Source organism: Gossypium hirsutum, chromosome D03, assembly GCF_007990345.1.
Source record: "Gossypium hirsutum isolate 1008001.06 chromosome D03, Gossypium_hirsutum_v2.1, whole genome shotgun sequence".
In the NCBI taxonomy this organism is placed as follows: Eukaryota; Viridiplantae; Streptophyta; class Magnoliopsida; order Malvales; family Malvaceae; genus Gossypium; species Gossypium hirsutum.
In genome coordinates, this window is record NC_053439.1 from 27,346,880 (window position 1) to 27,371,883 (window position 25,004).

Consider the following 25,004-nt stretch of genomic DNA (forward strand, 5'->3'; position numbering starts at 1 on the left):
TAGAAGATAAACTTGGGTTGTTGGATTTACCCTAGCGAAAAAGCCTATAAAAAGCCAAAGGATGAAACATAAGAGAATGACTAACAAAAGGGAGAGATCTTTAAACGTGAGGAAAGGAAGTCGAAGGCAATCTTTCTTAGCTACCATAGGATGATGTGCTGTCGAAGTGTGGACTGGGCAAGTGAAAGTTGTTTCCTGAAATTCTTCTATTATTTCCATTAGTTTTCATTCGAAAGATTGAATTGAAGTAGTTGAGAACAATGTCGGATAATATTTTTGTTTGGAATTTTATTTCCTAGCCCATGAGCTAAATCTCATCGGGTTAGGAGTACTTTCGATGAAACCTTAAACTATTTTTATGCATGCAGTATATATCTAATTTACTCTATTGTTTCATTAAAATGTTCTTATTTATTACTTAAAATGCAAACAATCTCTAGAAATAGAAGACTGTTCGCATGCTTATAAACTAATTCTAATTTTGAAAGGGTTGGATTGGTTGGATTAAAATTAAATGAAATGAGCAAGTATTCGATAGACACTTGTAGTTGACTCTAGACATAGAGTCACGATCATATAGAAGAACCCTAGCAAGATATCGAGAAAGCCTATAGACACGAGCAAGGTAACTTGAGGTTTTGCTCTCGTGAGAGGCAGGCCATTTTAGAACTCTTCTGTGCAGTAAAGTAGATACGGTTTTTCCAAGGTATTATTGATAGTAAGGGTCGATTCTGGGTAATCTCGACCATCCAAATCAATATCACTCTATCCTTATTCTTTTCCATTGTATATTTGCCACATCATTATTTGTTATTTATTTGTTCATTTACATAATATTCTCGTATTAATTCTCATAATTGCCATTACATTTCTACTGTTGTTTTGTCATAGCATTTTCAAGTATTCATTAATTCCATATATTGCATACATCACTATTCTTGCCATTGCATACTTATTATTGTTTTTTCCATAGCATTAATAACACCTATTAAAATAACTTGACCACTTTTGTCCCTCAATTTGATCCTCATGGGAATGATACTTACTCATTAGTTTTTTACTTGATTTGACGTGTATACTTGTACAAATCACATATCATTTAACACGGAACAAGTTTTTGGTGTTGTTACCGAGAATGGGCAATTTGGTGAAATTTGGTTTGGTTATTTTACTAACTAGTTTTATTTAACTTAGTGTATTTATTTTTTACAGGTTTGCCATCAGTGCATGAGAAGAGGTATTCCTGGTAACACAAAATATCTTTTTGATCCAGAGATTGAAAGAACCTTGCGGAGAAAGAGAAAATAATTGAGAAGAATGGCTAGAAACAAGAATGATCTTCGTGGTAATCCAAATGATCGCAATGAAAATTCTCTCATTGGATATGTAGTGGATGATCGAGACAAACCAATTCAAGAGCATATTGTTTCAATGTTGATGATTTAAATCCAACGATAGTCAGACCAACCATACAGGCTCATTAGTTTGAACTGAAATCGATAATGTTTTAGATGTTGCAAACAGTAGGACAGTTTGGTGGGTTACCCATTAAAGATCCAAGACTGCATTTAAGACATTTTCTAAAGGTTTGTGACTCATTCAGGTAATTGATTGCTCCTAAAGATGCCTTGCGACTTAAACTATTTCCGTATTCTTTAAGAGATCCTGCGAGAGCATGGTGGAATGCTTTGTCTTCGGTAAAAGTGGCATCATGGAATGATCTTTGCCAGAGATTTTTTCTATTGTATGTAGCTTAGGAATAAACACTATATGAAAGTTAGGAATGACTTAAAGACTTAATTTAGAAATGTCTAATGCAAGGACGTCAACACTGGACTCGGATGGAAATATTTTTTAATAGGTTGAATGCACATACGAGAATGGTAGTTTATGCGTCTATCGATGGTATGTTGTTGGACAAAACTTATAATGAAGCATACGAGATCTTGGAAAGGATTACCATCAACGATTATCAATAATCGAGCATGAGAGTTGGGATGGGTAAGAGAGCTGTCGGTACCATCTAGCTTGATGCAATCACTTCATTGACTAATATGATTAAAATAATAAAAAATCCAACATCAGTCTAGGAGATGAAATCAGTCGAATTGTCATAAGATTATTGCGATGAAAATAATGTTTTTGACAAATGCCCATCAAACCTAATGTCAGTGTACTACATGGGTAATGTAACTGGAATAATAACCCCTATTCCAACACCAGCAATTCAAGGTGGAAGCAGCATCCTAATTTCAGTTGGAGTCATCATGGTACAGGGAATTTTAATAATGCCACAATATAAAATGCCAAGAATGCACCACCTGATTATAATCATCTTATGCCGAGGAAAAATGCTCAACAAGGTCAGTCATCATCATCAGCTTCTTCTAATTCTATTAAATCTTTGTTGGAGTATATGGCAAAGAATGATGTTATAATCTAGAGTCAGGCTGCATCTTTACGAGCTATTGAGAATAAACTGGGGCAAATAGCAAATGCTTTAAATTCAAGGCCACAAGGAGCATTGCCAAGCGATACCGAGAACTGGAGAAGATAAGGGAAACAACATTGCAAAGTGATCACTCTCAAAAGTGGAACTAAGTTTAATGACGTTGTTCAAGTACCATGACAGGAGAGGGTAACACGAATAATAACCATATAAAGATCCCAGACCAAACTGAAAAACTACTACACTTGAAAAGGTTAAGTAGAAGAATGCTATGGCAGAACAAAATCATGTTGCCAACAAAAATGCCACAGCAAAACAATATTACCAACCTGAAGGACGACTACCTTTACCATTTCTACAACGATTCCACAAATGTAAACAAGAGGCCTAGTTCAAAACATTTTTGGATGTCTTGAAGCAACTCCATATTAACATACCACCAGTAGAAGCTTTGGATCAAATGCCCAATTAGGTGAAATTTATGATAGATATAACGTCAAAGAAGCGCAGATTGGGAGAGTTTGAGACTGTTGCTCTCATTGAAGGGTGCATAGCAATGTTAATGAATTAGCTACCTCCAAAGTTTAAGGACCTAAGGAGATTCAGTATCCCATGTTTTAGTGGAAATCATTATATTGGTAAGGCGTTATGTGATTTAGGAGTGAGTATAAATCTAATGCCTCTGTTTATTTTCAGGAAGTTGAGAATTGGGAAGGCAAGACCTACAAGAGTCACATTGCAACTGCCCGATCGATCCTATGCACAACCAAAAGGTAAATTTGAAAATGAACTGGTAAGGGCAGAAAAATTTATCTTTATTACATATTTCCTAATTTTAGACTATGTAGCTAACCATAGTGTGTCAGTTATTCTTGAAAGACCTTTTGTTGATACTGGCAGGACTTTAATAGATGTGCAAAAAGGTGAATTGACCATGAAGATGAATGATCAGCAGATCACATTCAATGTACTTAATGCCCTAAAATGTGTTGATAAGAATGAATAATGTCGAGCCATTAACTTCATAGAAAAAGTAGTAGTGGGAGAGTTCACGAGATTTTGAGACAGTAATTCTGATAGTGATGAAGATTCATTTGTGCAGAGACCTTTGTGCACTTTGCTGGAGCAAAATAGAACTTTCAATTTTAATGAACAATGCTTGGTAGCTCATGGTTATCCATATGGAGTTGTTGTTGTCAAGGACATGAAAATGGGGCACACATTTAAAGATAATGGACAACACTTGAAGCACTAATGAGGTGCTCATGTAGAGCGAGACAAACAATCCATTGGTCTTCGAGATGTTCAATTTCAACATCTTGAAAATTCTTTTTATTTTTATTTCATTTGGACGATTTAAACTTCTTTTAGTTATTTCATTTCTTTTGTTTAATAAACTAAAAGAGGGGTCGGGGTCACTGATGCAAAGCCCATTAAGACGAATCCTGCAAATCAAAGAATGCAACCAAAGCACCAAAGGAAGAACTAGAGAAAATAGAGTCTATCAGCGTTGAGACTGATCCTGGGGACGAAGAGGAAACAAATCCCTTAGTTGCACCACCAGTGGACAGCACTGCAACTATTCCACTTCCTTCTACTGTACTGATGACTAAAAAAGATTGTGAGATCGATCGAATTATTGATGAACTCACCAGGTTTGATAATGAAGAGGAGGATGTACCACTAAATTTACTTAAATGGCCGATGCGTTGTAAGATGACTGCATGAAAGACCACTCACCGCAACTAAAGTACCACCATTCTTTTTGAACCTCAGGAAGCTTTTATCCCTTTATTACATCTCATTATGTACATATATATGTTCTTGCATTCATGATTCATATCTGTACATTGGACACATGAAAATATACAAACTTTTTATGCCCTTTTAAACTCAAACTCATGTAGTTTTGATAAAATTATTGTCGAAAAATATATAATAATTATAAAATAATTAAATTGCACTCAAATATGAACATTTTGAATTTTAATTAATTTTATATCAAATTTTGATTAATTTTTATTATTTTCGATACATTTTCACAAAGGGCGAGAAACGGCTCGGTAGACACTACTAGAAGCATAAAATCGAGAAGTATTTTTAAAGCATCAAGGCAAATTAATTTTTTAGCCTAAGACGGTCCAAATTATGTGTATTAATTCATAATATAATTAATTTTAATTGTAATCCAATTTAATTTTGGTTAAATAAATTATTGTTAATTAATTATGAAAAGGGGCCTAGTTGAGCTGAACTGAGAAAACCAATCCAACCGAGCATTGGGTAGCCAAAAACCATCCCACATGCTGACCCAATCAGCTTGTTTGGCTAGTTAGTTGGCTTACAGAATAGCCTTTGAATACTCCTTCAATTTGCATTCAAACCTCTCCACTATTCATGCCTTTCAAAATTTGCCCCTACTTAAAAATAGCATGTTTGAAATATTCAAACATGCCACATGTGTGGCCAGCCATGGGGGGAGTCATTGGCAGCTGATTTTGGCTATTTTTAGCAGCCTTCTCAACCTATAAATACCCCCTTGGCTGCTCACTTCAAACCATTCATTCTTCACTTTTCTCTCTTCATTGTTCTTCATTTCCTTCCCGATTCCCTTGTCGATTTCACCTCTTGAGCAAGAGTCCTTCAACCACCACTTGAAGCAGCATTCAAGTGTTCATGGAAGCCTCAGTTCAAATAGAACAAGCACAGAATGAGGAGCAGAGCAAACTAGTCAAGCCTCGGAGAAACACCAGATTCGATTTTTGTTCCTTATGCTTGTAATTTTATTGTTGTTATGAACATGTCTATAAATATTTGTGATGTTGATATGTTTAATTTAATTAATATGGCTTAAATCTAATTGATCTTAGGTTGATTGCATTTCATCTACTTGAGTAATTAAAATTGTGTTTGTGTCGTTATAGGCCTCGGTTAGATGTTTGATTAAGTAAAACCATGATTAAGTTATTCTTGCATTGCAATTGTAAGGTAACTAATGAATTAATTGTTTAATCATCTAAGGTAACTGAGGGTTAAATTAGCAACGGTATCTAACGATACATTAGCCTTGCATAACTTGAAAGGTTATTGTGATTAAACTGTTTCCAGGTAGAAATACATTGTTCCCTCACGTAATCTTTTATGTGCTTATGAGATTGAATTAATTGTTTGAATTGGCATAGAGATATGTACAAGAGATTATTTTAATTTCATAAGTATGTATGTGCATTAACTCATTTGGTTTCTAAAACATGTTTAATCAATTGAATTGACAAAAGAGATATAGTCAAGACATAAATGGATTTTGGTATGTAAGTATGTTCATAAGTTAGCAAATTATAGAGTTGCCGGGAATTTATTTGTAACAACATAAACATGAGTTTACTAATTCTTAGCTAAGAAATGTAATTAATCTAGCACAATAATGTCATATTGATTAAAATCATCCGTTGAAATCGTGCATTGGAGCTTTTATTTTATTTTTATTTATTTTACTTAGTTAAAAATCTTAGTTTTTAATCTCCTCCTCAAATAAAAATATTTTCCTTCACCAATGTGTTTTTAATTGCATTCATAAGTAATTCTTTTCACAGTCCCTGTGGGTATGATAACTCGACATTTACTTGTCACTTTATTACTTGTTGTAATTGTGTACACTTACACATTCCGTCCTTCCAAGTTTTTGGCACCGTTGTCGGGGACTATTTTAAAAGTCATTATTTGTGAATTTGTTTATTTTGCATTTTTATTTATTTTCTGCTCAATTTTAACTTAATTAAGTTTTTTTTTGTTTGTTTCAAGTGGTTATGAGTATTGATAGAATCATCAATTTCCTCCCCATAGATCCTGAGATTGAAAGAACTTTTCGACAACAAAGAAGACAAGCAAGTCAGAGAATGACAGAAGAGATGAACTAGGAAAGTCCAAATCAAGGAAACGGAGCAAACCCTTCTCAAAATCCTATCCTTATTGCTTATGATAGGGATAGAGCCCTAAGACAGTATGTCATGCCAGTGTTTCATGATCTTAATCCAGGTATTAGAGGACCCGAACTAGAGGCGCAACAATTCGAGCTAAAGCTAGTCATGTTTCAAATGCTTCAGACAGTGGGCAAATTTAGTGGAATCCGTACTGAAGATCCTCATCATCATTTAAGACTATTTATGGAGGTGATTGATTCTTTCAATTTAGCCAGATTACCAAAGATGTGCTACGATTAAAGCTATTTCCATAGTCGCAAAGGGACAAAGCTCGAGCCTAGTTGAACTCATTCCCACCAAATTCAATTTCCACATGGCACGAGTTAGCAAAAAGATTCCATGTGAAGTATTTCCTGCCTCGCAAGAATGCTAAGTTGAGGAATGAGATCACTACTTTCCAGCAAATGGATGATGACTCCTTCTATGAGGCATGGAACGGTACAAAGTATTATTACAGAAATGCCCTCATCAGGGAATCCCTTATTACATCCAACTTGAGACTTTCTATAACGGTCTTAATGTCCACACGAGGATGATAGTGGATGCTCTAGGTAATGGTTCTCTCTTCTCTAAGTCTTATAACGAGGCTTATGAAATCATCGAGAGGATTTCCAGTAACAATTATCAATGCCCAACCAATTGAGCAGGGTCAAGAAGACGAGTTGCTAGAGTACATGAAGTGGAAACTATCACTTCACTTGTATCTCAGGTATCTTTAATATCATCAATGCTTAAAAATTTTACCACTAATGGGTTTAATAGTTTTGTAGCTAAGCCATAGAACCAATTTGAAAATATAGCCTATGTTCGTTGTGAGGAAGGACATTTTTTTTAAGAATGTCCATTGAACCCAGAATTTGTGTATTACACGATCAACCAGAACTACAATTGAGGAGGGCAAGGATAGCAACCCAGTTCCTATAACCCATTGTGGTGAAACCACTCAAATTCTTTCTGGAGTAGCCCAGGGCCTGAAACCAGTAGCACTTATACACAACCCAGACAGATCCAACCACCTGTTTTTTTGCCACCAAGTTCAGAAACCAACTCAAACTGAACCCTCCAATAGCTTAGAGAACCTATTGAAGGCATATATGGTAAAAATGATGCCACTCTAAGGAATTTGGAGAATCAAGTAGGTCAACTTGCCACTGAACTTAGAAATTGCCCACAAGGTCATTTACCTAGTGATATGGAGAATCCAAGGAATGCTAGGAAGGAACATTGTAAAACGTTGACATTAAGATATTCTTTTTAAAAAACAAAGACTAGGAGAATTTGAGACGGTAGCCCTGACGAAGGAATACAGTGCATATTTTCAAGACAAACTAACCCCAAAGTTGAAAGATCTTGGATTTTTTACCATACCTTGCAAAATTGGAGCAACATATTGTGGTAAGACACTATGTGATTTGGGTGCAAGTATCAACTTGATGCCCATGTCAATATTTAGGAAATTGGGGATTGGTAAAGGTAGACCTACAACGATTACACTTTAATTAGCAAATCGATCTTTAGCACATCCAGAAGGAAAAATTGAGGATGTATTTGTACGTGTAGACAAATTTATTTTTCCTATTGACTTTGTTATTCTAGACTTTGAAGCAAATAAAGAGGTGTCAATCATCCTAAGAATGCCTTTTCTAGCAACTGGAAAGACCCTTATCGATGTGCAAAAGGGCGAACTTATTATACGTGTTTAGGACAATCAGGTAACATTTAATGTTTTTAAGTCTATACAATTTCCTGACACAATTGATGATTGTTCTGTAGTATCCGATTTAGAGGAATTAATCATGGAAAGAGAACTTCATTTTTTTGAACACCCGTTAGAGCAAATTTTGACATCAGACCCTCCAGGTGATGAAGAGGAGGATGAATACTTAGCTTTGATACAAGCTAATGACAGGGGATTTAGTCCACAATCTTGCTTTCAATCTTTGGAGTTACAGAAAAGGGATTATGCCCAACAAAAGCGTCAATCGAGGAGCCACCTAAATTAGAACTGAAGGTAGTTCCCTCACATTTAAAATATGTTTATTTAAGTAACGCTTCTACTTTGCCTGTGATTATTTCAGTGGAATTAACCGTAGAGCAAGAAGAGAAACTCATCCAAGTATTAAAACAATTCAAGAAGGCTATTGGATCGACCACGGCCGATATTTGTGGCATTAGTACATCTGTATGCATGTGCAAGATCATCGTGGAAGTTGGCGAGAAAGGGACGATTGATGGAGAACAAAGACTGAATCCCATCATGAAGGACATTGTAAAGAAAGAAATCATTAAGTGGTTAGATGCAGGTATAATTTACTCCATCACAGACAGTTCATGGGTAAGTCTAGTTAATGATTTCTTTCTTTATCATTGATTACCAGTCCATCACAAAAAGTTCATGGTAAAGGATGAAAGGAGGTATTATAGTCATAGGGAATGAAAATAATGAGCTCATACCAACTAGAACGGTTACGAGATGGAGAATTTGCATCGATTACCGAAAGCTGAACAAGCCGACAAGGAAGGATCCTTTTCCTTTACCATTCTTGGACCAAATGCTAGATAGACTCGTGGGGAAAGAATATTACCATTTTCTAGATGGATATTCAGGGTATAATTAGATTACAGTAGCACCAAAAGTCAACACAAGGTAACATTCACATGTTCCTACGGTATATTTGCATTTAGACGCATGCCATTTCGTTTATGTAATGCACCTGCTACATTTTAAAGATGTATGATGTCTATTTTTACTAACATGGTTGAGAAGTATTTAGAAGTATTTATGAATGATTTTTCAGTATTCGGAAATACACATGATGATTGCTGAGCAAATCTAGACAAGGTACTAAGGTGTTGCGAAGAAACAAATCTTGTACTCAACTAGGAAAACTGTCATTTCATGGTACGAGAAGGTATTATTCTAGGGCATAAATGGAATCGAGGTAGATAAAGAAAAGGTAGATGTTATTGAAAAACTCTCACCTCCAACATTTGTAAAAAGTGTTAGGAGCTTTTGTGGCCACGCTGGTTTCTATCAGAGATTTATTAAGGATTTCTCCAAAATTGCTAAACCTTTATACAAATTATTGGAGAAGGACACGATGTTTAAATTCGATGAGGAGTGTTTAAAAGCTTTCAATGATTTGAAAAGCTTGTTAGTTTTAGCACCCATAATCATCACACCAGGCTGGGATTTGCCATTTGGACTAATGTGTGATGCAAGTGACTTCGCAATAAGAGCTGTCATGGGCCAACGAAGGAAAAAAGTTTTTCACCCCATCTATTACACAAGTTAGAGTCTGACGGGAGCTCAGTTGAATTATACGATAACAGAGAAAGAGTTACTTGCTATTATGTTTTCTTTTGACAAGTTTCGATCTTATCTTGTAGGTCCAAAGTGATTGTCTATACGGGTCATTCGGCAGTTAAGTATTTACTTGCCAAGAAAGACGCTAAACTGAGATTGATCCAATAGGTACTTCTACTCCAAGAGTTCGATCTAGAAATTCAAGATCGAAAAGGGGTAGAAAACCAAGTAGTAGACCACTTGTCTAGATTAGAGCCGCAAGAAGAGAATTCTCCACTTATACCCATTTAGGAGATATTGCCAAATGAACACATACTGAAGGTAAATCATGTCCACAATACCCCTTGGTTTGCTGATATTACTAACTATTTAGCTTGTGGTTTGATGTTGATTGATAAGATATATCATCAAAAGAAAAAGTTTCTTCACGATGTGAACTACTATTTCGGGGAAGAGCCATACTTGTTTCAAAAGTGTGCAGATCAAATGATCAGGAGATGCGTGGCAAAAGATGAAGTGCAAAAGATTTTATATCATTGTCACACAGCTCTGACTGGGGGACACTTCGGAGGTACACGTACTGCGGGCAAGGTATTGCAAGCCAGATTCTTTTGGCCGACACTATTCAAATATGCATATGCTTACTTAAAGAGTTGTAATCAATGTCAAAGGGTTGGAAACATCACCAAAAGAAATGAGATCCTCAAACAAACATCATTAAGGTAGAATTATTCGATGTTTGGGGTATTGACTTTCTCAGTAATTTCCCTCAATCTTTTGGTACCAAGTACATATTGGTAGCAGTAGACTATGTGTCTAAGTGGGTCGAGGCCGAGGCATATCTGACGAACTATGCTAAGGTTGTGACAAAGTGTTTGCAGAAGCATGTGTTCACAAGGTTTGGAACCTCGAGAGCAATCATCAGTGATGAAAGGTCCCATTTTATGAACAAATGGTTGAAATGGTTACTCGACAAACATGGAGTGAAGCACTAGGTTGCCACACCTTGCCATCCGCAGATCAATAGGCAAGCTAAACTAGCGGACAAAGAAATAAATGGCATACTTGAGAAGGTAGTTTGCTTGAATCGACGAGATTGGTCCAAAAGACTGGATGATGCTTTATGGGCCTACAGGACAACATACAAGACACCTTTAGGGATGTCACCCTATAAGTTAGTTTTTGGGAAAGCTTGTCATCTGCCCTTAGAGTTAGAGCACAAAGCTTACTGGGCTTTACAATAACTCAACTTGGATCTTAAGCTTGCTAAAGAGAAACGAATGCTTCAACTCAACAAGTTAGAAAATTTTTGAATGTTCTCATATGAGAATGCCAAATTACTCAAGGAAAGACTTAAAAGATGGCATGACAAGCACATTTGAGTTTGAGAATTTGAAGCAGGTCAGCGAGTCTTGTTATTCAATTCTAGATTAAGGTTCTTTCCAGGTAAGCTGAAATCATATTGGTCCAGTCCATTTACGATTCACCAAGTTTTTCCATACGGAGTTGTCGAACTTCAAAGTAGGGGAGGTAATTTTTGAGTCAATGCTTAGTGCTTAAAACATTACTGGGGGGATAGAATTGAACGGGATCAAATCTCGTTCATTTCATCAGATATTTAATTTTTCTCGTTTCTCTTTTTAAATAAATGATTTAGGGTATATTTTTGGGATTAATATGTTTAAATAAATTCTTTAAGTCTAGGTACTTAATTGAACTATTTTCAAAATTTGGTTGCTTTTTTGTAAATATTAAAAATTAGATGTCTATTTTTTTGTAAATATTTTCAAAAGACATCTAGAATAAATGTTTTTAATTTAATTTAATAAATAAGATGATAATAATTAATATACAAATTATATATTATAATATAATTAATTATTATCAACTTTGCATAAAATTAGGATTAGTTTAAATTTGATCATATTTTATTTAATAAGTTTTTATTTTAATAAATTAATAGCAAATAATAATTTAATATGCATTATATTAGTTATTAATTGTTGTTAACTTTGTGTAGAATTAGAACTTAAAATATTTTAATTATTAAATTGTTCTAAGAATTCTAATTAAACTCTTACATTTTTTGCCTATAAATTCCACCAACCTTCTCCATCATTCATCAATCATCAACCCAACCTTCATTCACCCATTCCACCATCAATCCTATTATCCAAAAACTACCAGCAATAGCACTGCCCAGCAGCCCTATTCGGCCAGCAACTCACCCCGTATACACTTGGCACACCTGGCCAGTAGCTCATCCCGTACGCATCTACCTCCATTACGCGCTGCTACTACCTTGTACGTCCTGCTCTGCGCGCATCGTGCCGCTCCTAGATCCAGCTTGTGTGCGCCAACACTGCTGCTCGCCTAACGTTGCTGCCTGCTACCCGAATAGCTACTCACACCAGGCCTTGCTGCTCCCTCACACATCTGCCCGCACGCCCAACAGCTTCCCAGTATTCGTGTGGCACACCAACCTTGCTACTCTCACCAACACCCCACACTTAGCCGATAACCCTCTAACCATCCCTGAGTTGACCTTTTTTGCTTTATATTATTTTCTTTGAGTTCCCCTAAATTTCAATTTTATTTAACTATTTAATTTTTCAATTTATTGAATTATTAATATTTTATACTTTAAATTTTTGAGAAAATATTTTTTTCCATCTTATGTTCAGTTAATCATGCCTCGCAGAAAAACTCATGCTTCTATCCAAATTGGTACATCACAAAACAAATTCCACTGTGAAGAAGCCAAAAAGAGATATGAAAGCATTTTCAAGAATCAACAGATGCATCTAGAAAAAGGCTTTACACTGAAAGAAATCAACTATATTGATTTCATGGCGTGCATTCAACAAATTGCTGAAGCTCTCAATTGGGAGTTGTTTTGTAATAAAAGACCTAGTGTAGATGAGGAGTTAGTTCGTGAATTTTATGCGAATTTGAACTTAAGCGAATTGATGGGAGTCTCTGTCTGAGGAATCAAGGTACCAATAAGCTCAAATGCTATTAATGAATTGTTTGAATTACCTGATTTTGAAGATTATGAGTATTCTTCTTTGATGAGAAATATTGAGATTGAAAATCTACAATAAATTCTCAACGAACTTACAGTTCTAGGTTCTAAGTGGACTGTGTCAAAGTAAAGAATTCACACTTGTCGTAGAGAATATTTGACACCACTAGTGAAGGTATGTTTATATTTCATTCAATTCAGCCTTATGCCTATTTCACATGGGACTACAATTTCATTAGAGCGAATGGTCTTATTTTACTCGATTTTAACTAGAAAGACCATTGATGTGGGAAAAATCATCCTAAGAGAAATACAGAGTTGTACCGCTAGACGTTCTGGCTCAGCTTACTTTCCCTTTATGATAATAAATTTGTGCTTGAAAGCTAAAATTCTTATAAAGTAAAGAAGACAGGTTATAGCCAAGGCACAATGACAGATTGGGACCTCTACCGAATAGCCGGAGACTCTATTCTACAGCAACGAGTTAAAGAAAATGAGGATCCCGAAGAATAAGAAGAATAAGAAGCCATAGAGATTGAACCAATGTAGTCAGCTGAAATCCCTGATAAGAAAAAACCAATGGAACTAGTAACAGAACCTGATGTCGTAACATCAATGTTCAGGACTCAATCACCTTACCCAGATCTTTGAGATGAGCTATCAAAGTTGATGGACATAATGCAACATATACAGTGGCAAAAACAAGCTTACTGGAGATATTCAAAAATATGGGATGACTCAATGAGAAGCGTTCTTACGAAAATATTCAATGACCCGTTTATTTTTGTGCCTAAGTTTCTAGATGTCATATTTGAACCAAGGAGTTCACTATTGAAGAAGGAGTGAAATGATTCATGCAAAAACAAAGACGATGGAGCAAAAGATGAGTCAAATTCTGAGGGATCTGCAAATAAATAAAAGGGGGGGATCTTGACTTTATTTTATTTCCATTATTAGGTTATTTAATATTTTAGGATTAGGTTTTATTAAGAATTTTATTTTTCACATAATAAAACAAGAGGTGGAAATCAGAAATAAATATGAACAAGCAGCAAAGTACAAAGTGTGACAATAGATATATACATGTCTAGATTGGATCTAGAGAGAGCTTGGTACTTAAGAGTTAAATTGACTCACCTCCGCCTTTCTAGAATCCTACCTGGCGTATAGTATCTATTCACTTTTAACAATGAGGACATTGTTCATCTGAAGTAGGGGGATCGAAAAATTGAAATTATTTCCTCTCAGAATAAAATTTTCTTTTAGTTATGATTAGGTTATATTTTTTTCAAAAATTTGATATTTTTTTAAGTATGCAAAACTTCGGTATAAATAAAGTTTGATTATTTCAATAATTGATATGTTAGTTGAATTATGAAATAAATGTATTTTTAATAAAGCATGCAAATTATACCATAAAATTTTTAGATCTTTAGGAAAGTTAGGCATGTATGAAAGTTTAAGTCACCAGAATTGACTTAGTAGTTTATTGAGGCGAAATCCTAGGAAGCATGAAATGTTGAAAATGATTTTGGCAACTTTTGTTTGGACCGTTTGAGCCTTTCAAGCCAACCTTGATGAATTTTTATCCTTTGAAACCCAACTTTGAGACTATATGGACTAATTTTATTTGAACCCTTGCAATATTTAGCCATCACTATTCTCTTAATTATCATTAAATTGGCCCCAACACTAGACTCAGTACTATTCAGAATGTTCTTTGATAATAAGTTTGGGGGACTTGAAAAGAAGTATCAAATGCTCAAGAAAATTGTAGTACATATAGCAAAATGCTAGAAAAGGGAAAATCATATGTACTTGAAAGAAAATAGATATCCAAAAGAGCATGTGAAAGCAAAGTAAGTTGATGTATTGAAGGTAAATACTCCGAAGGTTCAATTGAAGTTGAGTCTAGGGTTTTTAGCCTAAATTTATCTATCTTTTACCTACCCCTAGCCTAGCCACATTACAACCTTTTTAAAGACCTATTGATTCAAGTTCCTATGCTACCTACATTAGTGGAGAGAAATTGCTATGATCAACATATGAAGGCATAAGTTAAACTTAATGATTGCAACTTAATCTTGAAATAAGGAATTAAAACAAATTGGTAGGGATTTAACATGTCTTTATTAGGAAGTATTTAGTCTATTTTTGATACCATAATAATTATTGAGATTAATTTGAATGATATGTATACTTAAGTAGCATAAATATCAAATTTCTTGTTCTTGAGCATAGTATACTAAAATCATATTTTTGTGAAGAATGTTGTTCTAAAGGAAATTGTTTCAAAGTTGTTTCCGAGAAATTCTTTTCAAATTTGTGCATTACTTAGGACAAGAAAAGAATTAAGTTTGAGGGTGTGGAAACACGAAAATATACACAGATTTTTATGCCCTTTTAAAATCAAATTCATGTAGTTTCGGTAAAATTCTTGTCGAAAAATATATAATAATTATAAAATAATTAAATTGCACTCAAATTATGAATATGTTGAATTTTAATTAATTTTATATCAAATTTTGATTAATTATGATTATTTTTGACAAGTTTGTACAAAGGGCGAAAAACGGCTCGACAGACACTACTAGAAGTACAAAACCGAGAAGTAATTTTAAAGCATTAAAGTGAATTAATTTTTCAGCCTCAGACGGTCCAAATTATTTTTATTAATTCATAATATAATTAATTTTAATTTTAATCCAATTTAATTTGGGTTAGATAAATTATTGTTAATTAGTTATGAAAAACGGCCAATTGAACTGAACCGAGAAAACCAATCCAATCGAGCACTGGGCATCCCAAAACCATCCCACATGCTGACCCAATCAGCTTGTTTGGCTGATTATTTGGATTCCAAAATGGCCATTAAAGACTCCTTCAATTTGCATTTAAACCCCTCCACTATTCATGCCTTTCAAGATTTGCCAATGCCTACAAATAGCATGTTTGAAATCTTCAAACATGCCACATGTGTGGCCGGCCGTGGGGAGAGTCTTTGGCTGCTGTTTTTAGCTATTTTTAGAAGCCTTCTCAACCTATAAATGCCCCCCTTGGCTGCTCACTTCAAACACATCTCAAAACTATTCATTCTTCACTTTTCTCTCTTCATTATTCTTCATTTCCTTCCCCATTTCCTTGCCGATTTCACCTCTTGAAAAAGAGTCCTTCAACCACCATTTAGAGCAGTATTCAAGTGTTCATGGAAGCCTCAGTTCAACAATAACAAGCAGAGAAGGAAGACCAGATTGAACTAGTCAAGCCTCGAAGAAACACTGGATTTGATTCTTGTGCCTTATCCTTTTTTATTTTATTGTTGTTGTTATGAACATGTCTATGAATATTTGTGATGATATGTTTAATTTAATTAATATGGCTTAAATTTAATTCATGTTAGGTTGATTGCATTTCGTCTACTTGAGTTATTAAAATTGTGTTTGTGTTGTTATAGGCCTCGGTAAGATGTTCGATTAAGTAAAACCATGACTAAGTTATTCTTGCATTACAATTGTAAGGTAATTAATGAATTAATTATTTAAACGGATTGAAATTGTAATTAATTGAGACGATACTTAATCAGTGCATGTTTAATCATCTAAGGTAGCTGAGGGTTAAATTAGCAATGGTATCTAACGATACATAAGCCTTTTGTAACTTGCAAGATTATTGTGATTAAACTATTTGAAGGTAGAAATACATTGTTACCTTACGTAATCTTTTATATGCTTATGAGATTGAATTAATTGTTTGAATTGGCATAGAGATATGTACATGAGATTATTTTAATTTCATAAGTATGTATGTGCATTAACACATTTGATTAGTAAAATTTGTTTAATCGGTTAAATTGACATAGAGATATAGTCAAGAGATAAATGGATTTTGGTAGGTAAGTATGTTCATAAGTTAGCAAATTATAGAGTTGCCGTGAAATTATTCGTAACAACATAAACATGAGTTTAATAATTCTAAGTTAAGAAATGTAATTAATCTAGCACAATTATGTCATCTTGATTTAAAATCATCTGTTGAAATTGTTCATTAGAACTTTTATTTTATTCTTATTTATTTTACTTAGTTAAAAATCTTAGTTTTTAATCACCTTCTCAAATCAAAATATTTTTCTACACCAAAGTGTTTTTAATTGCATTCATAAATAATTCTTTTCACAGTCACTGTGGGTACGATAACTCGACATTTACTTGTCACTTTATTACTTGCTGCGATTGTGTACACTTGCACATTTTCGTCGTTCCAAGTTTTTGGCGTCGTTGCCAGGGACTGTTTTAAAAGTCTTTAATTTCTGAATTTGTTAATTTTATGTTTTGATTTATTTTTCTGGTCAATTTTAACTTAATTAATTTTTTCTATGTTTGTTTCAGGTGTTTATAAGTATTGATCAAATCATGGATTTACTCCCCGTAGATCCTGAGATTGACAGAACTTTTCGAGAACGAAGAAAACAAGCATGTCAGAGAAAGACCGAAAAGATGAACTACGAAAATTCAAATCAAGTAAACGGAGCAAAACCTGCTCAAAATCCTATCCTTGTTGCTTATGATAGGGATAGAGCTCTAAGACACTATGACATGATAGAGTTTCATGATCTTAATCAGGGTATTAGCAGACCCAAAATCAAGGCTTATGGAATCATCGAAAGGATTTCCAGTAACAATTATCAATGGCCAACCAATCGAGTAGTGTCAAGAAGAGGAGTCGCTAGAGTACATGAAGTGGACGCTCTCACTTTACTTGCATCTCAGGTATCCTCAATATCCTTAATGCTTAAAAATTTTACCACTAATTCGTTTAATAGTTTTGTAGCTCAACCACCGAACCAATTTGAAAATATAGCCTATATCTATTATGGGGAAGGAAATTTGTTCAAAGAATGTCCATCGAACCCAGAATCCCTGTATTACATAGATAACTAGAACCAAAATCAAGGAAGACAAGGAGTGCAACCAAATTCCTATAACATATTGTGGTGAAACCACCCAAATTTTTCCTGGAGTAACCAAGGGGCTCGAACTAGTAACATTTATGCACAACCTATACTGACCCTGCCACCTGTTTCCCCCAACAAGTTCAAAAACAAACTCAAGCTGAACCCTCAAATAGCTTAGAGAACCTACCGAAGGCATATGTGGCAAAAAATGACGCCACTCTAAGGAATTTGGAGAATCAAGTAGGTCAACTTTCCACTGAACATAAAAACCGTCCACAAGGTTCTTTACCTAGTGATACAGAGAATTCGAGGAGTCCTAGGAAGGAACATTGTAAAGCATTGATATTGAAGAGTTGAAAGACATTCCTTCAAAAGGTCATCAAACTCTAGGCTCAAAAATTGTCCAACTCGATTAGATCAAACTGTCTCGATAATTTTTCCTAGTTGATTCTGTAATTCATTTTTGAATTCTTTGAACTTTTCAAGGGTTTCAAACTTATGGCGCATTAGATAAACATACCCATATCTACTGAAATCCTCAATGAAAGTAATGAACTATTGAAATCCACCTTTGGCCTGTGTATTAATAGTCTACATACATCAGTATGTACTAGGCCCAATAAATCACTAGCTCCTCACTTTTACCAGTAAAAGGAGCTTTAGTCATTTTCCCCATTAAGCAAGATTCACATACTTCAATTTTTTCGAAAATAAATGAATCCAAGAAACCATCTTTTTGGAGTTTGGATATGCGTTTCTCACTTATGTGGCCCAAACGAAAATGCCAAATATAAGTTTGATTTGAGTAATTTATTTTAGATCTTTTAGTATTTATGTTGTAAATGGGATTAACTTGATCTAAAATATACAGGCCATTCACCAATTATGCCGAACCATAGAAAATATTATTGAGACAAAAGGAACAACAATTATTCTTAATAACTATCTCAAAACCAATTTTGTCCAACCAAGAAATTGAAATAATGTTCTTTTGTCAAACTAGGCACAAAAAAAATCCTCTAAACATAAAACAAATCCACTAGGCAAAGACAAATTCTATGTCCCTACAACTAATGCAACAACTTTTGCTCCATTTCCAACTCTTAGGTCCACATCTCCTTTAGCCAGAAACCTACTCCTTTGTAGTCCCTGTACAGAAGTACAAATGTGAGAACAACAACCAGTATCTAATACCTAAGAAGTAATAGTTGATAAATTAATATCAATAACATAACTACCTGAAGCAGACGTTCCACTTGCTTTGGCCTTCTTGACTTCCTCAAGATAGATAGGGTAGTTCCTTTCCCAATGTCCAGTCACACCACAATAGAAGCATTTTCCTTCCTTAGCGACCTCTCATTTGGGCTTCAGTGCAACCTTTCAATTTTTAGATTAGGGCCTTCCATTGCCCTTAGGCTTTGCCGTAGTTTTAGTTTTACCCTTGCCCTTGTTATCGCGGACCATCAGAATGGGCTTGGAGCCTTTTTCATATTACCTTCAGCAGTTCGCAACAAGCTGAGTAACTGTGGTAGATTCTTGTCAATTTCATTCATATTGAAATTAAGGACAAACTGGCTTAGCTATCAAGTAACAATTGCAGAACAACATCAATGGCCAACTCTTGGCTCAGTGGAAATCCAAGTTTAGACAGGCTTTCTATATAGCCTATCATCTTAAGAGCAAGAGGTCCTACTAGGCTTCCTTCCGCCAGCTTACATTGGAATAGGGCCTTAGATAAAGTTCTCTTGTCGGTCTTACCCTTCATAAAGTTATTTTTGGTGCTCGATCATATGATAAGCAACCATGTCCTCGTGTTGCTTCTGAACCTCAGGATTCATAGTGGCAAGCATAAGACATCCAACATCTACCATGTCATCAAGATACTTCTTGTTAACATCTCTATCAGCCTTCGAGGCATTACTAGGTGGTTCATTAGGAATGGGTTGTCCAATGACATAATTTATGTTCTTGCTTGAGGACAATCCTTAAGTTACAGAAGCAGTCAAAGAAATTCAAACCATTCAATTTGTCCTACTCCAGGACCGATCGCAATAAAAGTGAATTTGTGTTTGCAGCCATAATATATCTAAAACAATGAAATATGCAAGTGAGCAAATTGACCAAGTTTATATTAACCATAAAAATTACTTTATTAAATGATGCTCCCACTATTTTATTCAAAATTAATAACCATCATATTTTAATTTCAGAAAGACTTTCTCGAAAGTTTTTCTAGTGGGTAAGGATTTATATTTCACCTCCTCTTAAGTCAGCTTTGGGTTTTGTTGAGTGTAAATGATGCAAATGTGCAAGTGTACACGTCGATTCAAGTAATATAATGATGATTGAGTATCATCTCCACAGGGATCGGAAGTTGATTTGAATTGGTAAGTATTACTGAAGATTGAAAGAATGAAATTGTGCAAAAGGAACAAAGTACAAATTGGTGAAGGGAATTAATGAATGAACTAATAGTATCAATTATAATTGAAATATGACCAAACAATCTAAATGTCATGGAAAATCACAATGGACAGGTAGAGAGTATTTCTGTTGTTGAATTATAAAGGTTGGAATTACTCATGGATTTTTTTCATAACATAATAATGCCATGGCAAAGTTATGACTAAACTATTGCTCAGATATTTACTACTACTATCTACTTCTTTCGAGAGTAAACTCTAATTAGTATTTGGAGTCTAATTATTATTCGGAGTCTGTGTATGCCTACAAGACTACCAAATGATAACCCAAAGAATGTTTTAAACTTATACAAATCACATCTTTTATGTCAAGACTGTTGCAGATATTTTTTCGAATACACATGTGTATCATTCGATTAATAATTATTTAATCCTTTCAGATTCAAATCCATCTAAGTTCATAACATGCAATCAACTATTTCTAAAGCTTGCATGCATTCCAAATAAACAAGAATCGAATGAAACAGTAAATCACAAGCATATCGTGGGCATTATAGTTAATTCAATATTCACCGAAATAATTCCAACCCAAAGATAATTAGCTCATGGGTTTGGCAATGAAATCCAAAATTAAATCATTCGTCAACATACTTCAAGTTTCACGAATCACAGAATTTAAAACCAAGAAAATAGAACAAAGGCAGAACTACAGGAAGTTCTCACTGCATTCTAACTTATTATCCAGATTCTACGTAAAACCCAAGGTAGATTTCTCTTTCCTCTTCTTCGCGTCTGTAATCTCCCCTTCTTTAGCTACTCCCTTCTTATCTTCTAAGTTACTGCATCAGATTCTATTTTAGGGAGAGTAACTGCTCTATTTCATTTGTGTTTTTCCACGCAATTCATGTATGTCCTTTCTTCCATTTGCTCTCCTCTTTTTATAGGGTAGATCCGTCCCTCTCAACACACCTCTTTCACTTCCTTTTTTAGGGTGATTTATCTGGTACACGTACAACTGGCTGAGAGTGATATGGATTGAGTGTTGCATCATCTTTCTGGAATTTCCATGGCATTTCTATTGGCAATCTATCCTACCATTTGTCATGGCAATGTTTCACCTCCTTCGTTCTCTTTTCCTTTTCCTCTTTTCCTTCTTCTTGCGTCTTTCATCCTACTTGCACCTACGACCAAAGACTACCAAACCTCTTTCCAGTAATTAAAAGTAACATAAATTTATAGTTGAAACACAATCCAAGCTTTAATATGCAATGCTCTAATAGTTATTCTAAAATGTAAAAATATTTTCTTAATTACAAGAAAATACTTTAGTTAAGAGGCCTGAAATATAACTCTTTTTAAGAGTTATCAGCTTTACTCTAAAGATTATGGTTATATAGGTAAGCAACACTTGCTAATTACATCACATGTAACTCCTAAATATTTGGTGCACAACTCTTGATCTAGTCATTTTATGATTTTTCCAAATTACTTGCCTCTAGTTTTCTAATCCTATTAGAGTAACCTAGTTAAGTCACTAACCAGTGTTTTAACTAGCGAATATCACTTGCTTATTCTTTGGTTTTAACCAATATAGATATTAGTACTTCCTTTAGTAGAACCTACATAGTATCGATTGAGGCCTTAATGTGGGCCATAATTGGAAGGCAACGTCAACTTAAAATTTTGATTGAGTGAATTTTATTAGGGTTGCATCTCACCAATTATGGTCTACTTTAGTCCATTTAGTCATTTAGTTGATCTCATCAATTAATATTGTTTTGTTATAAAATTTTAACATACTTAAATTTTTGCTTGTTTTAGACATCCATAGCATCTCATACATGAATAAGTAAAGTAGTATATAAATACAATAGTTATAGCCCACAACCTAAGGTGGTTCCTCCCATACTAATGGGAAAACTAAAAGGAAGCCTAAAGGTGTAAGTCGCTTTACAAGCTTTTTCTCCACTTTAGTTGGCTTATCTTTCTTCTCGTTTGGCCCACAACAACTCTTGCAATTTACAATTTGTAGGAACTCATTTTAAATATGAGGGGGTAAGATGAGAAGAGAAATATTAGAGAAAAATAGTAAGGCATGACACGCAGGTCATATTTATAAAATTTACAACCTTTTTAAATGTGTTAATAGGCTATAACTATGCATTTCAAACACCATGCAAGTCAAACATATTAGATAGAATACAACGTGCTTTATCAAACGTTTTATTCTTACTGCTATTATCTTAAAGTGAATCATTAAAATTCCTTTCTACTTTTTTGACCTACACTCGGAGTCTTCATTTTGATCTGGCCCAAAAAGCTTACGGTGCAACCCGCTTGGTAGAAGAAATAAATTGAGAAAAAATGGGGATCTGTGATGGATACAGAGGAAGTGGGCTGATGGGATTACTATTCAACTGGATATTCTTGAAACCTCACAATTTTATAACTTTTAGCAATAGTATCGTGTTCTCAAGATTTTCATCCTTGAGATTTCTTACTAGAACAACCCTTGTTCCAAGTCCGAATGAAAACAACCAGTTAACTCTTAACTGGACATCAGAACTTCACGACTATCATTGAGATAAGAAATTTGTTCACACTTAACAAAAACAAAACTGACTAGGCCACAAATTATGATTAACATTTAATCGATAACCGAAAGGAACATATTATGCATATTACGACTTAAAGAAATAATAACGAATATCATAAATTCAATATTAAATAGAAAAAATAAGAAATGTAAAGCATGCATCTCATACAACTGCATCACACAAAAGGCTATGGTACCACTCTTATAACACTAGTACACCTCATGGCGCAGCGGAAAGAAATAAATCTGGGGATCACATTCAGGGATCCATGTGCGAGGAATGAATCGGGGTGAGAAGGGTATGAACGATTACTTTAATCGTCTAAAAAATAAAAGATAACTGTTGTGAAATTGATTACATATTGTATATCGATTCCAAGCCACTACGAACAATTTCGGTCTCTAAGTAATCCACCCGGTATGACAACGAATAACAATAACTCTCTTAAGCTTCTTCAAAGAGAAAATTTATGATTGCTGCTAGACCTCATTCTATATATTTCGGGTATATAAGGTTTTTCTTAAAAACCCTATATCTCCTAATTTTGGAATAGTTGATATTTTAATATGAATCAAAATTCATTATAATAATTAATCGCATATAATAATTATAATGACCATAATTATAATAATGTTTGACCGAAAAATTACAATTACAATAATTATAATAATAATCAAATATAAATTATATTTAATAATTATCACAAGGATTTCGGTAAATTATGTTTAGTTAAATTTTATACTAATTAAATTCATATATATTTATTTAACCATGTTCTCATTATGGGTACAACATACTTGTACATATAATTCATTCGATATTTAACTACCCAATTAAATGAATTCTATAATAAATTTAAATCTTGTGACAACTAAAAAACAATACCAATTATGCTTGGATTCCGTTTGTTTCTACCATAAGGTGTGACCCTGTAGGTTATTGTAACGTTAGCAGTAATACTAGAGCGATTCTAATATTACAAATAATGAGTGGTATCTAGCAATACATCATTGTTACCTAGGTTAGAAGAAGTCATGATTCGACATAACCTCCTTGTGATTAACCATTCATGTATTAATTATATCTAGAATGGACACAAGTCATGGAATAATCACACTTGCATAGTCCATCTAATGTTTCTTGATATATTGAGTAGACTATGATAAACAAATAAGTATGATATCTCATATCAACTTATTCGAGCATGGCCATGCATTTCTAGTCTCACTCAGTCAACTGGACTAAGATATTGCTCCTGTAACAGCTCGTTTTCAGTGAAATCAGAATTGTGGTTTTGGGAGCACAAGGTGCAAAATTAGAGTTCTATAGGCTGAAGGCACTAAATAGCTATAGAACTTAAATGTTTGAACACTTGAATCATAATTAGACCATTTTTTATTTGAGTGGACAAAGTGGGCATTAAATAGATGAAATTTAAGGTTTATAATAAAGGTTATATATGTAATTTAATAAATAAAATTAAATGAAGTAAAAAAAGACAAATTTTTTTTCTTCATTCATCTTCTTGCTGAAATTGAAAAGAGTAAATACACCATTTTACGGTTCTTAAGCATTTGGTCAAGTCTTCTTGTGCATGTAAGCATACTTTTGTCCCTTTTTAATGATTTTTATGTTTTTGGAGTCGTCGTAGCTTAATCTAGCTAGCCCAGGGACTAATTTGCAAAAATGTTAAAAGGTTAGGGTTTTTGCATGGATGAATATATGAGGTTTGTAATGCTTGATGGAAGAAAATGAATATTTGTGGTTAGATAAACAACTTTTGTAAAGTGAATTTTGTTGAAAATGTCAATTAGGAATTAAATTGAAAAGTAGGAAATATTCATGGTGTAATTGTGAAATATTGAAATGTATGAGTTGCTAGGGACCTATATGAAATTCGGCTGGCTTGGGCTAGGGATGAATTTGCATGAATTTCATTTTATGAGCTTAAAGATTAATTTGTAATGAAATGAAAATTATAGGGGTAAAAGTGTAAATTTGCAAAAATGAAATTGGATTGAATTGAATAAAGATGTTATTAAATGAATTGAAATTATTCATTCAAATCAAGACAAACCTCGTACGACCTTAGATCGAGGCAAATATAAAGTTGCAGAATAATCGACTCCGTATCTACGTTTTATCGTTGAGGTAAGTTTGTGTAATTGCGTAATTTTTATATGATTATTATTAAGTTATATATGTGTTGTGGAGTGCGATGTAAATAATTGTTGCATATCCAACGATATTACATCGACTACCGAGCCCCGTT

At 34.1% G+C, this 25,004-nt stretch overlaps 1 non-coding gene across 1 annotated transcript; it reads right to left on the reverse strand.

Annotated features, from left to right (window-relative positions):
* Positions 1 to 6,800: 6,800 nt before the first annotated feature.
* On the reverse strand, positions 6,801 to 6,906 carry LOC121215698 (small nucleolar RNA R71). Its single transcript, XR_005911674.1, has one exon. It is a non-coding gene; the product is annotated as a small nucleolar RNA R71 (small nucleolar RNA).
* Positions 6,907 to 25,004: the final 18,098 nt, after the last annotated feature.